General features: G+C 46.2%; 1 protein-coding gene across 1 annotated transcript in view; it reads left to right on the top strand.

Moving 5' to 3' along the window:
- The first annotated feature begins 321 nt into the window (after nt 1-321).
- The window catches only part of LOC143766384 (uncharacterized), a 109,769-nt gene continuing 92,479 nt past the window's right edge, over nt 322-17,611 (top strand). The window contains exon 1 of the mRNA XM_077254033.1: nt 322-381. The gene's annotated coding sequence lies outside the window, so the exon portion shown is untranslated. The remainder of the gene's footprint in view (nt 382-17,611) is intronic.

Here is a 17,611-nt window from a genome sequence, read left to right on the forward strand (position 1 = left end):
ACGGCTCCGCTCTGTACACCTCGGACACACACGGCTCCACTCCGTACACCTCATATACACGCGGCCACGCTCTGTACACACACCGCTCCACTCCGTACACCTCGTACACACGCGGCTTCACTCCGTACATCTCGTATACACACGGCTCTGCTCTGTACACCTCGTACACTCACGGTTCTGCTACATCCACACTGTAAACCCCTCCTGACCCCACACATAAACTTCCCCTCATCCAGCACCATGACAACCAGCACAGCAGAGTCCTGCATACACTGAGGCCCCTGATCATGTGACCCCTGACTCCTCCCCTCCTGTGACCTCATCACAGGTCCTGTGCACACAGAGCAGCCATATATGTGGAGTGCGGCTCTGAGGGTGGAGGTAGGTGCTGGAGATTCCCCATCACTTAGCGGGGGTGGGACAGACATTAACCCCTTCAGTACTGAGGAGGCTCTTTTGGGTCCCCTGTGTGGTGTGTACAGTGACATAGCAGCTGCGGACAGAGGGGTCAGGCTGGTTACAGATACGCCGTCGTCTGTTGGAGCTTTCTGGTAAGCAGCGTTTCCCGTTTCCCCTCATATATGGAGATTTTGGGGTCTCCGCCCTTGAACAAGCAGTGTTCCCCATGTGACGGCTCCTGTCAGTGATTGACCTTGTGCTTTGTTTCTGCTCATAGTAAATACAGGTCGGAGCAGCAGACGCCTATAATGGGGGATGTGTCGCTTGGTAACGAGGGGGGAGACGTGGTAATGGAAACATTTCCCCCTTAGTTTCCTATAAGAATAGTGGCCCCAGTAACGCCGGGCTGAGCCGCGGACACACGACATTGCGCCGTTACATAATTTGTGGTGAAGGTTCCTCAGTAACATTATCGGAGCTCCTATCCTTATAGTGAGCCCCTGCGGGGACACCCAGGAGACCCCACAGAATTCAGAAACTCCAATGGGGACATTCCAGGTCTTCACTCCGCATGGCTGAAGCAATGGACGTGTACAGGTGCTTCTCACAAAATTAGAATATAATCAAAACGTGAATTTATTTCAGTTCTTCAATACAGAAAGTGAAACTCATATATAGTGATTACAAACGGAGTGATCTATTTCACATGTTTATTTCTGTTAATGTTGATGATTATGGTTACAGCCAATGAAAACCCAAAAGTTGTTATCTTAGTAAATTAGAATACTTTATAACACCAGCTTCAAAAATGATTTTAAAATCCGAAATGTTGGCCTTCTGAAATGTGTGTTCAGTAAATGTGCTCAATACTTGGTCGGGACTCCTTTGGCATCAATTACTGCATCAATGCAGCGTGGCATGGAGGCGATCAGCCTGTGGCCCTGCTGAGGTGTTATGGAAGCCCAGGTTGCTTTGATAGCAGTCTTCATCTCCTCTGCTTTGTTGGGTCTGGTGTTGTCTATTTCTGGGCTCCCTCTAGTGGTCACAAGCGGTACTGTGTAGTGTTGTCTTTCTGCAGGTTGGCTTCATCAGCTGGTTCGTTATCCTTGGTTGGTTTCCTATTTAGCTCACCTGGATACTCAGTTCCTTGCCTGCTATCAATGTATTCAGTGCTCTTCAGATTCCGTGTGTCTACCTTGCTCCCAGTCTCTCCAAGACAAGCTAAGTTTTTGTTTGATCATTTTTTGATTATCAGTGTTCATTATGTTTTTAGTCCAGCTCGCTAAAATGTGATTTCTTTGCTTGCTGGTTGCTCTAGGGGACTGAGTTTCTCCCCCCACACCGTTAGTTGGTGTGGGGGTTCTTGAAATCTCAGAGTGGATATTTTGTAAGGGTTTTTTACTGACCGCATAGATTCCCTTTTCTATTTTCTGCTATCTAGTATTAGTGGGCCTCATTTGCTTAATCTGCTTTCACCCCTGTGTATGTGCCTTCCTCTTACCTCACCGTTATTATTTGTTGGGGGCTTCTATATCTTTGGGGATTATTTCTCTGGAGGCAAGACAGGTCTTTCTTTCTCTCTTGGGGTAGTTAGTTCCTTAGGCTGGCTCGAGACGTCTAGGAATTCAGGCACGTTCACCGGCTACTTCTAGTGTGTTTGGTTAGGTTCAGATTTGCGGTCAGTCCAGCTTTCCACCTCCCTAGAGCTTGTCCTATGTTTGTTACTTAGCTGGAGTAATTTGTGATCCTCAACCACTAAGGATCATAACAGTATAACAGGCCTAAAGGTGTTTAATGCATCGCAGAAGTGGGATAAAAAGAAGACCTAAGTACATTTTTTTTTTTTTTTTTTCCTTCCTCCCGCTTTTCCTTTGCTGCAGTCTGTTTAGCTTCTTTCATCCCCTTGAACTCTGGGTGGTTTTGAGCTCTGCTGCAGACATGGATGTTCAGACTCTGACTTCTAGTGTGGATCATCTTGCTGCACGGGTGCAAAGTATTCAGGATTTTGTTATTCATAGCCCTATGTCAGAACCAAAGATACCCATTCCTGAGTTGTTTTCTGGAGATAGATCTAGGTTTCAGAATTTTAAGAATAATTGTAAGTTATTTCTATCTCTGAGACCTCGTTCCTCTGGTGATTCTGCTCGGCAAGTAAAGATTGTTATCTCCTTGTTACGTGGCGACCCTCAGGATTGGGCCTTCTCTCTGGCGCCAGGAGATCCTGCATTGCTTAATGTGGATGCGTTTTTTCTGGCTCTTGGACTGCTTTATGAGGAGCCTAATCTTGAGAATCAGGCAGAAAAAGCGTTGCTGGCCATTTCTCAAGGGCAGGATGAAGCAGAGGTGTATTGTCAAAAATGTTGGAAATGGTCAGTGCTTACTCAATGGAATGAGTGTGCCCTGGCTGCAAATTTCAGAGAAGGTCTTTCTGAAGCCATTAAGGATGTTATGGTGGGGTTCCCCACCCCTACAAGTCTGAGTGATTCTATGGCTTTAGCCATTCAGGTTGATCGGCGTTTGCGGGAGCGCAGATCTGCTCATCCTTTGGCAGTATTTTCTGAACAGAGACCTGTCTATGCAATGTGATCGAACTCTGACCAGAATTGAGCGACAAAGTCATAGACGTCAAAATGGGTTGTGCTTTTACTGTGGTGATTCTGCTCATGTTATCTCAGCATGCTCTAAACGCTTAAAAAAGGTCGCTAAACCTGTCACCATTGGTACTATACAGCCTAAGTTTATTTTGTCTGTTACTTTGATTTGTTCTTTGTCGTCCTACTCGGTTATGGCCTTTGTGGATTCGGGTGCTGCCCTGAATCTGATGGATTTGTCATTTGCCAGGCGCTGTGGTTTTGTCCTGGAGCCTTTGGAATTTCCTATTCCTCTGAGGGGAATTGATGCTACGCCATTGGCTGAGAATAAACCTCAGTATTGGACGCAAATGACCATGTGCATGACTCCCGTTCATCAGGAGGTGATTCGCTTTCTTGTTCTGCATAATTTACATGATGTTGTCGTTTTGGGTCTGCCATGGTTGCAGGCTCATAATCCAGTTTTAGATTGGAAAGCTATGTCTGTGTCTAGTTGGGGTTGTCAGGGAATTCATGGCGATACTCCATTGGTGTCTATTGCTTCTTCCACTCCTTCTGAGGTCCCTGAGTTTTTGTCTGACTACCAGGATGTATTTGATGAGCCCAGGTCCGGTGCCCTGCCCCCTCATAGGGATTGTGACTGTGCTATAAATTTAATTCCTGGTAGTAAATTCCCTAAGGGACGACTTTTTAATTTGTCTATACCAGAGCATGCCGCGATGCGGAGTTATATAAAGGAGTCTTTGGAGAAGGGACATATTCGCCCATCCTCTTCCCCTCTTGGTGCAGGATTTTTTTTTGTGGCCAAGAAGGACGGTTCTTTGAGACCGTGTATAGATTATCGCCTTCTGAATAAAATTACAGTCAAATTTCAGTATCCTTTGCCACTATTATCTGATTTGTTTGCTCGGATTAAGGGTGCCAGTTGGTTCACCAAGATAGATCTCCGTGGTGCGTATAATCTTGTGCGCATTAAGCAGGGAGATGAATGGAAAACAGCATTTAATACGCCCGAAGGCCATTTTGAGTACTTGGTGATGCCTTTTGGACTCTCTAATGCTCCTTCTGTGTTTCAGTCCTTCATGCATGACATTTTCCGTGAATATCTGGATAAATTTATGATTGTTTATCTGGATGACATTTTGGTCTTTTCTGATGATTGGGAGTCCCATGTGAAGCAGGTCAGGATGGTGTTTCAGGTCCTGCGTGCCAATGCTTTATTTGTGAAGGGCTCAAAATGCCTCTTCGGAGTACAGAAGGTCTCCTTTTTGGGTTTTATTTTTTCTCCTTCTGCTGTGGAGATGGACCCAGTCAAGGTCCAGGCTATTCATGACTGGACTCGGCCCACGTCTGTTAAGAGTCTTCAGAAGTTCTTGGGTTTTGCTAATTTTTACCGTCGTTTCATCGCTAATTTTTCTAGCGTGGTTAAACCTTTGACGGATTTGACCAGGAAGGGCTCTGATGTGACTAATTGGTCTCCTGCGGCCGTGGAGGCCTTTCGGGAGCTTAAGCACCGGTTTTCTTCAGCTCCAGTCTTATGTCAGCCAGATGTCTCTCTCCCCTTTCAGGTCGAGGTTGATGCTTCCGAGATTGGAGCAGGGGCTGTTTTGTCACAGAGAAGTTCTGAGGGCTCTGTGATGAAGCCGTGTGCTTTCTTTTCAAGAAAGTTTTCGCCTGCCGAGCGAAATTATGATGTTGGTAATCGGAAGTTGTTGGCTATGAAGTGGGCATTTGAGGAGTGGCGTCATTGGCTCGAGGGAGCTAGACATCGTGTGGTGGTCCTGACTGATCACAAAAATCTGATTTACCTCGAGTCGGCCAAGCGCCTTAATCCTAGACAGGCTCGTTGGTCGTTGTTTTTCTCCCGTTTCAACTTCGTGGTCTCATACCTGCCTGGTTCGAAGAACGTGAAAGCTGATGCACTTTCTAGGAGCTTTGTGCCTGACTCTCCGGGAGTTTCTGAGCCGGCTGGTATTCTTAGAGAGGGAGTGATTTTGTCTGCCATTTCTCCAGATTTGCGACGAGTGCTGCAGAAATTTCAGGCGGATAGACCGTTGTCCACCAGAGAGACTGTTTGTCCCGCATAGATGGACCAGCAGAGTTATTTCCGAGGTTCATTCTTCGGTGTTGGCGGGTCATCCTGGGATTTTTGGTACCAGAGATTTGGTGGCTAGGTCCTTCTGGTGGCCTTCCTTGTCGCGGGATGTGCGTTCCTTTGTGCAGTCTTGTGGGATTTGTGCTCGGGCTAAGCCTTGCTGTTCTCGTGCCAGCGGGTTGCTTTTGCCTTTGCCTGTCCCGAAAAGGCCTTGGACGCACATCTCCATGGATTTTATTTCGGATCTGCCAGTATCTCAGAGAATGTTTGTCATCTGGGTGGTGTGTGATCGTTTTTCCAAGATGGTCCATTTGGTGCCCTTGCCTAAGCTGCCTTCCTCCTCCGATTTGGTTCCTCTATTTTTTCAGAATGTGGTTCGCTTGCATGCATTCCTGAAAATATTGTGTCTGATAGAGGATCCCAGTTTGTGTCCAGGTTTTGGCGAACTTTTTGTGCTAAGATGGGCATTGATTTGTCTTTTTCGTCGGCCTTCCATCCTCAGACTAATGGCCAAACCGAGCGAACTAATCAGACGTTGGAGACTTATTTGAGATGTTTTGTTTCTGCTGATCAGGATGATTGGGTGACTTTTTTGCCATTGGCCGAGTTTGCCCTTAATAATCGGGCTAGTTCTGCTACCTTGGTTTTGCCTTTTTTCTGCAATTCTGGTTTCCATCCTCGTTTTTCCTCAGGTCAGGTTGAGTCTTCTGACTGTCCTGGGGTGGATTCTGTGGTGGATAGGTTGCAGCAGATTTGGAGCCATATGGTGGACAATCTGAAATTGTCACAGGAGAGGGCTCAGCGCTTTGCCAACCGCCGCCGCGGTGTGGGTCCCCGACTTCGTGTTGGGGATTTGGTGTGGCTGTCTTCTCGGTATGTTCCTATGAAGGTCTCGTCTCCTAAGTTTAAGCCTCGCTTCATCGGTCCTTATAAGATCTTGGAAATCCTTAACCCGGTGTCTTTTCGTTTGGATCTCCCGGCATCGTTTGCCATCCATAATGTGTTCCACAGGTCTTTGTTGCGGAGGTATGTGGTACCTGTGGTTCCTTCTGTTGAGCCTCCTGCTCCGGTGCTGGTTGAGGGCGAATTGGAGTACGTGGTGGAGAAGATTTTGGATTCTCGTATCTCTAGACGGAGACTTCAGTATCTGGTTAAGTGGATGGGCTATGGTCAGGAGGATAATTCCTGGGTTGTCGCCTCTGATGTTCATGCGGCCGATTTGGTTCGCGCCTTCCACGCAGCTCGTCCTGATCGCCCTGGGGGTCTTGATGAGGGTTCGGTGACCCCTCCTCAAGGGGGGGGTACTGTTGTGAACTCTATTTCTGGGCTCCCTCTAGTGGTCACAAGCGGTACTGTGTAGTGTTGTCTTTCTGCAGGTTGGCTTCATCAGCTGGTTCGTTATCCTTGGTTGGTTTTCTATTTAGCCCACCTGGATACTCAGTTCCTTGCCTGCTATCAATGTATTCAGTGCTCTTCAGATTCCGTGTGTCTACCTTGCTCCCAGTCTCTCCAAGACAAGCTAAGTTTTTGTTTGATCATTTTTTGATTATCAGTGTTCATTATGTTTTTAGTCCAGCTCGCTAAAATGTGATTTCTTTGCTTGCTGGTTGCTCTAGGGGACTGAGTTTCTCCCCCCACACCGTTAGTTGGTGTGGGGGTTCTTGAAATCTCAGAGTGGATATTTTGTAAGGGTTTTTTACTGACCGCATAGATTCCCTTTTCTATTTTCTGCTATCTAGTATTAGTGGGCCTCATTTGCTTAATCTGCTTTCACCCCTGTGTATGTGCCTTCCTCTTACCTCACCGTTATTATTTGTTGGGGGCTTCTATATCGTTGGGGATTATTTCTCTGGAGGCAAGAGAGGTCTTTCTTTCTCTCTTGGGGTAGTTAGTTCCTTAGGCTGGCTCGAGACGTCTAGGAATTCAGGCACGTTCACCGGCTACTTCTAGTGTGTTTGGTTAGGTTCAGATTTGCGGTCAGTCCAGCTTTCCACCTCCCTAGAGCTTGTCCTATGTTTGTTACTTAGCTGGAGTAATTTGTGATCCTCAACCACTAAGGATCATAACAGTCTGGTATCTCTCATCTTCCTCTTGACAATACCCCATAGATTCTCTATGGGGTTAAGGTCAGGTGAGTTTGCTGGCCAATCAAGCACAGTGATACTGTTGCTTTTAAACCAAGTATTGGTACTTTTGGCAGTATGGACAGATACCAAGTCCTGCTGGAGAATGAAATTTCCATCTGCAAAAAGTTTGTTGGCAGAGGAAAGCATGAAGTGCTCTAAAATTTCCTGGTAGACGGCTGTGCTGACTTTGGTCTTAATAAAACACAGTGGACCTACACCAGCAGATGACATGGCTCGCCAAACCATCACTGATTGTGGAGACTTCACACTAGACCTCAAGCAGCTTGGATTGTGGCCTCTCCACTCTTCCTCCAGACTCTGGGACCTTGATTTCCAAATAAAATGCAAAATTTACTTTCATCTGAAAACAACATCTTGGACCACTGAGCAACAGTCCAGTTCTTCTTATCCTTGGCCCAGGTAAGACGCCTCTGGCGTTGTCTATTGGTCATGAGTGGCCTGACACAAGGAATGCGACACTTGTAGCCCATGTCCTGGATACGTCTGTGTGTGGTGACTCTTGAAGCAATGACTCCAGCAGCAGTCCACTCCTTGTGAGTCTCCCCTAAATTTTTGAATGGCCTTTTCTTAACAATCCTTTCAAGGCTGCGGTTATCCAGGTTGCTTGTGCACCTTTTTCTACCTCACTTTTTCCTTCTACTCAACTTTCCATTAATATGCTTGGATACAGCACTCTGTGAACAGCTAGATTCTTCAGCAATGACCTTTTGTGACTTATCCTCCTTGTGGAGTGTGTCAATGACTGCCTTCTGGACATCTGTCAAGTCAGCAGTCTTCCCCATGATTGTGGAGCTGCTGAAACAGACTGAGGGACCTTTTAAAACGTTTAGGAAGCCTTTGCAGGTGTTTTATGTTAATTATTCTAATTTACTGAGATAATGACTTTTGGGGTTTCATTGGCTGTAAGCCATAATCATCAACATTAACAGAAATAAACACGTGAAATAGATCACTCTGTTTGTAACGGCTCTATATAATATATGAGTTTCACTTTTTGTATTGAAGAACTGAAATAAATTAACTTTTTGATGATATTCTAATTTTGTGAGAAGCACCTGTAGGTGACATTACTAATATTTGGGAGCACATAGGTGACATGACAAAAATATTTGTTATTTTATTTTTTTTTTCTTCTTGAGGTTGGGGACACAACGCAAGCTATTGCTGTGGGATCTGTGATTTGTATATACTTCACTGTGTGTAGGATAATAGAGTATAATAAAGTAGTTATGGATGTGACGTGACTAATTGTAGTGACTCTGGTTTCCCTATAGTGATGGATATTTCTGGTTGTTAAAACTGTGTTTTTTTTCCCTTGAAACCTTATTTAAACCCCTCTGATTAGTGTGATCATACATCATACAAGCCTCTGATGGCTCCGGTGATGCGCTGTACTACTGTAGTGCCGTGTATCATCACTGCCTGTCAGTGTAGTACTAACGGCCCCATACACATGAGATAAGTGTTGGCTGAACGGTCATTTGGCAGACGGCCATCTCTCCCGACTCCCCCATACACACAAATATTCCAGCTTTCCTGTGGTCTGTATGAGAGAGTCACCTCCAGACTCCTCTAGAGGAGGATTATCTACAGGAAGAACAAACAGATTAGTCTCTGAAATTCAGGATGCCAGATCCTTCTCTGCCCTGACATCATCTGTCGGGAGGCCCCCAAATACATTTTATAGTCGCCCAAACCCCCCCAAAATCAGTGCTTTCATGTAACTATAGTCTAATGTATATGGGGCGATATAATAACTTATTGGACGCTGCCTCTGGCCCGGCCTAATAGACCTTCGCACATTGCAGGCCCAGACACCATTATTAAGCAGTGTTGTAAGCTGGCACTGCTGGCATGGTGTTCAAGTAGGGTCAAAAAACAAATATTGTGATAAAAAAACTTGGCCCTCAACTTTTGAAGATTTGAGGTAATTTTAATGCTGTCAAAACTTTAGTACAGTATCCAAATGTTTCGGTCAAACAGTGACCTTCATCAGTGTACTAACAATAGAAAGAAAGAATGCAAACAAAATAAATAATGAAATCACACATAATAAAATAAAACCTACCAATATAGAGCATAAGAAAAAATATGTGATCTTGTAAGTCACACGGAGAGTGGTAATCGTTCAAAACCTGAAACATGTCAATAATAGAGTGATAATCATAGAACAATCCTCCATATTTATATCTGGAGAACACACGTTATTCTGAAGAGAAAGTAGTATAGTAAAGAACCTACCTGACGGCTGTTTGGTACGGTGTATTAAATAAGGGGAATGAGACCCCGTGTCTCTTTGTATACCGGTGTAAGTGGCGGATTGATTTTATTAGGAGTAATTATTCTGAGATACCCACCTATGATGTTAACATCATAGTTGGGTATCTCAGAATAATCACTCCTAATAAAATCAATGTGCCACTTACTGTGGAATCGTCTATGTCAGTATGTGACAGTCATATCGGCGAGGGGTGGGGATAACCTCCATGTGGTACCTATCACATAGGGAGGCTAAAATGGAAGTGAGGTAATCCAGAAGAGTCAGTGCGTTCTAATGGGCGGAAGCGCTCAGTTAGCGCGTTGCACTGGTATGGATTCGGCCGCATATGTGTTTCAGAGCCCAATTTGGATGCATGCCACTTGTCAGAAGGTGAGACTGGAGTTGTTTTCCTTAGAGAAGGGTGAAAAAAATCGGGTTACAGCCATGTTCTACTCGGTGGAGGTGTAGCAGTCGAGCAGGAGAGGTGGGAAAATATGGAGATGGGGAAATCCAGCGGGAAAAGGCCATGGAACAGGAGAGTTCATTCCATATAAGTGACTCTGTAAGAAGGAGGACATACAGAATTAGGAAATGCAATGAGCCAGATTCATCAAAAAGAAGAGGTAACATCCATACCTATAACATCATGACATAGGAATAAAAGAGTATGTATTGTGAATATACAGTATAATGGGTACAGAAACACATAATGGCAAATCATATTCCCTAGTCGAACCCTTAGGAGAAAGGGTTTGTAGCTTATGGATCCAAAATGCTTCCTTTTGTTTCAGGATGCGTATCTGATCACCCCCGCGTCTGGGGGGCCGGGTGCGTGCTTTATGCCATGAAATCTTAATTGTGAGACATTGTGCCCTGCAGAGATGAAATGGTGTTTGTGTTTCAAAATTCTATCTTTGACAGGTTGCGTATTTTCTCCTATATATAGTAGGCTGCACGGAATTTAATCAAATAAATCACAAAAGATGTGTAACAGCAAGGGCGGACACTGGCAGCTTGGCACCCTTGTGCAAGAAATGTGTCCGGGCCCCTTTCCTTTTATGGCGACAAAGCTATATATATATATATATATATATATATATATATATATATATATATATATATATATATATATATATATATATATATATATATATTGTAAGATGTAAGCTGAGGCTGGATATATAGATAAAGTAACAAAAATCTTTGTTGATCCAATAACCTAACTTAAATAGCATTGGCATACGGTAACTAGCCACGATACGTAACAAATCAAAATTACAATTACACGACAAAAAGGTTCATAAAGGGTAAGAAACCAGGCAGCACGAATAGAACTGAACCCCTAATGTTGGTGAATAACACAGCATATATTGCACTGAGCACAGAAATAATATTTAGAAATACGCATATCTCCAGGAGATGTGGGCTACATTCCTATACCAATTCTTGTGGATACAGCGACCTATACCCCTCTACATGCTCATAGCCTCCAGAGATTAAAGTGCCGCCCATAGTGCAAACAAGCTATTGCTTACACATGTGGGGAAGGGGGACAGTGAACAGTCGCGCGCACCAGAAGCCCCGACGCCTTTTTCGCATAGTGTTGCTTTCTCGGGGGGCTGTGTGTGGGGACAACCTATTCAATGTGTTACCGAGATGTCAGTACTTGTTAACTATATATATATATATATATATATATATATATATATATATATATATGTATATATATATATCTTGCTTCTCCCCTCTCCCCGTCTGCTTCTCACCTTTTATCTCTAACCTCCTCTTTCGGCCTCTCGCAGCATACTAACTCTCCAACGCATGAAGATGGAAACTCCCTTGACTTGGTCTTCTCCTGACTTTGCTCAGTGGATGATTTCACAAACACCCCTCTCCCGCTCTCTGACCACAACCTTCTTTCATTCTCTATCAAGAACTGCCATCCCACTCAGGTCACCCCCCCACTTTCCACACTTATAGAAACATACAGGCCATTAACACCCAGAAACTTATGAAGAACTTGCAGTCCTCATTGGCCCCAATCTCCTCCATCTCATGTCCTGATTCTGCTCTGAACCATTACAATGAAACCCTGCAAAGTGCCCTGAATGAAGCTGCTCCTCCTATACATAGAGCAACTCGACACAGACGGCGACAACCGTGGCACACGCTGCAAACACGTTTCCTGCAGCGGTACTCCAGGTGCGCCGAACGTCTGTGGAGAAAATCTAATCTACCCGAAGATTTCATCCATTATAAGTTCATGCTAAAAACATACAACTCTGCCCTTCACCTCTCCAAACAAACCTATTTCAACACCCTCATCGCCTCACTGTCCAATAACCCTAAACGTCTCTTCGACACTTTCCAGTCCCTACTCAACCCAAGAGAGCAGGCCCCAACCACAGATCTCCGCGCTGACGATCTGGCCAATTACTTCAAAGAAAAAATTGACCACATTCGACAGGAAATCATCTCCCAATCTCTTCATACCATGCACTGTCCTCCCTCCCCCACTGCATCTAGTTCACTCTCTGACTTTGAACCAGTTACTGAAGAAGAAGTAAGCAGGCTCCTTGCATCTTCTCACCCGACCACTTGCACCAGTGACCCCATTCCGTCACATCTCCTCCAGTCCCTTTCCCCGGCTGTCACCTCTCACCTAACAAAAATATTCAACCTTTCCCTCACTTCCGGTATTTTTCCCTCCTCATTTAAACATGCCATCATACATCCATTACTTAAAAAACCCTCCCTCGACCAAAATTGTGCCGCTAATTATAGACCTGTCTCTAATCTTCCCTTCATCTCTAAACTCCTGGAAGCCTGGTCCACTCCCGTCTTACCCGCTAGCTCTCAGATAACTCTCTTCTCGACCCTCTTCAATCTGGCTTCCGCTCTTTACACTGTACTGAAACTGCCCTCACTAAAGTCTCTAATGACCTACTAACAGCTAAATCTAATGGTCACTACTCCATGCTAATTCTTTTGGATCTCTCCGCAGCATTCGACACTGTGGATCATCAACTCCTCCTCACTATGCTCCGCTCCATCGGCATCAAGGACACCGTTCTCTCTTGGTTCTCCTCCTATCTCTCTGACCGATCCTTCACTGTATGTTTTGCTGGTTCCTCCTCCTCTCACCTTCCCCTTACTGTTGGGGTTCCTCAAGGATCAGTCCTAGGCCCCCTCCTCTTCTCTTTGTATACTGCCCCTATTGGACAAACAATCAGTAGATTTGGGTTCCAGTACCATCTCTATGCTGATGACACCCAATTGTACACCTCTTCTCCTGCTTTCACTCCGACCTTCTTAGAAAACACCAGTGATTGTCTTACCGCTGTCTCTAACATCATGTCCTCCCTCTATCTGAAACTGAACCTGTCAAAAACTGAACTCCTCGTGTTCTCTCCCTCTACTAACCTACCTTTGCCTGACATTGCCATCTCCGTGTGCGGTTCAATCATTACTCCCAAGCAACATGCCCGCTGCCTTGGGGTCATCCTTGATTCTGAGCTTTCATTCACCACCCACATCCGATCACTGGCTCGCTCTTCTTATCTGCATCTCAAAAACATTTCTAGAATTCGCCCTTTTCTTACTTTCGACTCTGCAAAAACTCTTACTGTCTCACTTATTCATTCTCGTCTGGACTATTGTAACTCTCTACTAATCGGCCTCCCTCTTACCAAACTCTCCCCGCTCCAATCTGTCCTGAATGCTGCTGCCAGGATCATATTCCTCACCAACCGTTACACCGATGCCTCTACCTTGTGCCAGTCTTTACACTGGCTACCCATCCACTCCAGAATCCAGTACAAAACTACTACCCTCATTAACAAAGCACTCCATGGCTCAGCACCACCCTACATCTCCTCTCTGGTCTCAGTCTACCACCCTACCCGTGCCCTCCGCTCCGCTAATGACCTCAGGTTAGCATCCTCAATAATCAGAACCTCCCATTCCCGTCTCCAAGACTTTACACGTGCTGCGCCGATTCCTGCGCCGTTAATACGATTAATCCCCACAGTTTTAAGCGTGCCCTAAAAACGCATTTGTTCAGACTGGCCTACCGCCTCAACGCATTAACCTAACTATCCCTGTGTGGCCTATTAAAGAAAAAAAAAAAAAAAACATTATCAGGTTCCTCGCATCATGTTCTCATACACTTTATGCAGTCAATAGCCTCTGTGTCTGTACTGCTACATACTTAGGCTGTTAACTGGTTCATGCAGCTTTACATGAACACCTGAGCCTTACACTATGGCTGGTCCAAATAACTAAAGCAATTGTTACCATCCACCTCTCGTGTCTCCCCTTTTCCTCATAGTTTGTAAGCTTGCGAGCAGGGCCCTCATTCCTCCTGGTATCTATTTTGAACTGTGATTTCTGTTATGCTGTAATGTCTATTGTCTGTACAAATCCCCTCTATAAGTTGTAAAGCGCTGCGGAATATGTTGGCGCTATATAAATAAAAATTATTATTATCTATATATATGAGGCATCGTGATTACTCGCTAATCCCACCCCCTGCACAGTAGCTCCGCCCCCCACCTCATCACCACACAGAATCCCGACCCCCACCCCATTACCACACACAATCCTGCCCCAACCACATTACCACACACAATCCTGCCCCCCCACCACATTACCACACACAATCCTGCCCCCCCACCACATTACCACACACAATCCCGCCCCCCACCACATCACCACACATAATCCCGCCCCCTCACCACATCACCACACATAATCCTGCCTCCCACCACATTACCACACATAATCCCGCCCCCCCACCACATTACCACGCATAATCCCGCCACCCACCACATTACCATAGATAATCCCGCCCCCACCACATTATCACACATAATCCTGCCCCCACCACATTACCACACATAATCCCACCCCTCCACCACATCACCACACATAATCCTGCCCCCCACCACCACATCACCATACATAATCCCGCCCCCCCACCACATTAACACACATAATCCCGCCCCCCCCACCACATTACCACACTACCACACATAATCCCGCCCCCACACCACATTACCACACATAATCCCACTCCCCACCACATCACCACACATAATCCCGCCCCCCCACCACATTACCACACATAATCCCGCCACCCACCACATTACCATAGATAATCCCGCCCCCCACCACATTATCACATAATCCTGTCCCCCACCACATTACCACACATAATCCCACCCCTCCACCACATCACCACACATAATCCTGCCCCCCCCACATCACCATACATAATCCCGCCCCCCCACCACATTAACACACATAATCCCGCCCCCACACCACATTACCACACATAATCCTGCCCCCCACCACATTACAACACGAAGCTCCATCCCCACACATTACCACACGAGGCTCCGTTCCCCTACATTACCACACGAGGCTCCGTCCCCACACAATACCACACGATGCTCCGTCCCCCCCACATTACCACACGAGGCTGCATCCCCACACATTACCACACGAGGCTGCGTCCCCACACATTACCACACGAGGCTGCATCCCCACACATTACCACACGAGGCTCCGTCCCCACACATTACCACACGAGGCTCCGTTCCCCTACATTACCACACAAGGCTCTGTCCCCGCACATTACCACACGATGCTCCGTCCCCCCACATTACCACATGAGGCTGCGTCCCCACATATTACCACACGAGGCTGCGTCCCCACGCATTACCACACGAGGCTGCATCCCCACACATTACCACACGAGGCTGCGTCCCCACACATTACCACACGAGGCTGCGTCCCCACACATTACCACACGAGGCTCCGTCCCCCCACATTACCACACGAGGCTCCGTCCCCCCACATTACCACACAAGGCTCCGTCCCCCCACATTACCACACGAGGCTCCGTCCCCCCACATTACCACACGAAGCTCCGTCCCCCCACATTACCACACGAGGCTCCGTTTCCCCACATTACCACACGAGGTTCTGCACCCACACATTACCACATGAGGCTCCGTCCCCACACATTACCACACGAGACTGCGTCCCCACACATTACCACACGAGGCTGCGTCCCCACACATTACCACACGAGGCTCCGTCCCCACACATTACCACGAGTCTCTGTCCCCCCACATTACCACACGAGGCTCTGTCCCCCCACATTACCACACGAGGCTCCATCCCCCCACATTACCACACGAGGCTCCGTTTCCCCACATTACCACACGAGGTTCTGTACCCACACATTACCACACAATGCTCCGTCCCCACACATTACCACACGAGGCTACGTCCTCACACATTACCACACGAGGCTGCGTCCCCACTCATTACCACACTAGGTTCGGTTCCCACACATTACCACACGAGGCTCTGTCCCCCTACATTACCACACGAGGCTCCATCCCCACACATTACCACACGAGGCTGCGTCCCCACACATTACCACACAAAGCTCCTCCCCCCACATTACCACACGAGGCTCCGTCCCCACACATTACCACACGAGGCTCCGTCCCCACACATTACCACACGAGGCTCCGTCCACACACATTACCACACGAGGCTCTGTCCCCACACATTACCACACGAGGCTCCGTCCCCACACATTACCACACGAGGCTCCGTCCCCACACATTACCACACGAGGCTCCGTCCCCACACATTACCACACGAGGCTCCTTCCACACACATTACCACACGAGGCTCTGTCCCCACACATTACCACACGAGGCTCCGTCCCCACACATTACCACACGCAACACTTCTTTTCTATGTAATTCAACCACTTCAGTCAAGGTAAATGTACATTTAATTGTATCACCAGCAGCGTTAATTAGATAGCAATGAGCATGCCGAGGGTTAGCTGGCTGGAAACAGCTAGTGTATATATATATATATATATATATATATATATATATATATATATATATATATATATATATATATATATATATATCTATCCACACACACACATACATGTGTATATATATATATATTACATAGTCTCCTTTATTATGTATATTGCCGTCCCTTATTATACAGTGCCCTCTCTTGTTATGTACAGCACTGACCCTTACATATTGGATTATATAGAGCCCTGTTTTATTACATACCATCCAGACTTGTTAGCTGTATAATGCAATGACTGCTGATGGAGCATGGGTAAGCTTCCTTTCTAATGGAGGAGCTGATGGACTGGTAGTCTGGTCACCGGCTCCTCCATCAGCAGTCATTTTATATCTAAAAAGAGAGGGGACTATGTAATAAAAGAGGGCACTGTGAATAACAAAATTAACAAGAATACACTATGTAAGAGACAGCACTGTACATAACAGCAGAGGAAGCTATATAATAAGGGATGGTGTGGATGGTGTCATACACTGCTCAAAAAAATAAAGGGAACACAACCCCTTTCTGACCTCGGATGGTATAGTTCGTCTGAGGTCAGATCCCCTGCTTTGATTCGGGCTCCGGTGGTGATCCCGCATCAAAGCAGGGACATGTCACCTGTTTTGAACCGCTGACATGTGCCCGCAATTGTGTCGGTTGGAATCGCGATTCACCCGCCGCTATTAACTAGATAAATGCGGCTGTCAAGCACTGACAGCTGCATTTAACTACCGCTTCCGTCCATCGGGCCGGAAATGAGCGCATCGCTGACCCCGTCACATGATCGGGGGTCAGCAAGGCGTCGGCATAACAACCAGAGGTCTCCTTGAGACCTCTGTGGTTGTTGATGCTGAATTGCTATGAGCGCCACCCTGTGGTCGGCACAGCAATGCAGGAATTCAGCTACATAGAGGCGATCTGATGATCACTGCTATGTAGCTGAGCCGATCTAGTTGTGCCACTGTCTAGCCTCCCAGGGAGGCTATTGAAGCATGGCAAAAGTAAAAAAAAATCTTTTAAAAACTTTGAAAAAAAAAAAAAAAAAAAAAAAAGTTTAATTCACCCCCCTTTCGCCCCATTCAAAATGAAACAATAAAAAAATCAAATATACACATATTTGGTATCACCGCGTTCAGAATCACCCGATCTATCAATAAAAGAAAGGATTAACCTGACCGCTAAACAGCGTAGTGAGAAAAAAAGTAGAAACGCCAGAATTACG

The sequence above is a fragment of the Ranitomeya variabilis genome, chromosome 4 (genome assembly GCF_051348905.1).
Source record: "Ranitomeya variabilis isolate aRanVar5 chromosome 4, aRanVar5.hap1, whole genome shotgun sequence".
Classification (NCBI taxonomy): Eukaryota; Metazoa; Chordata; class Amphibia; order Anura; family Dendrobatidae; genus Ranitomeya; species Ranitomeya variabilis.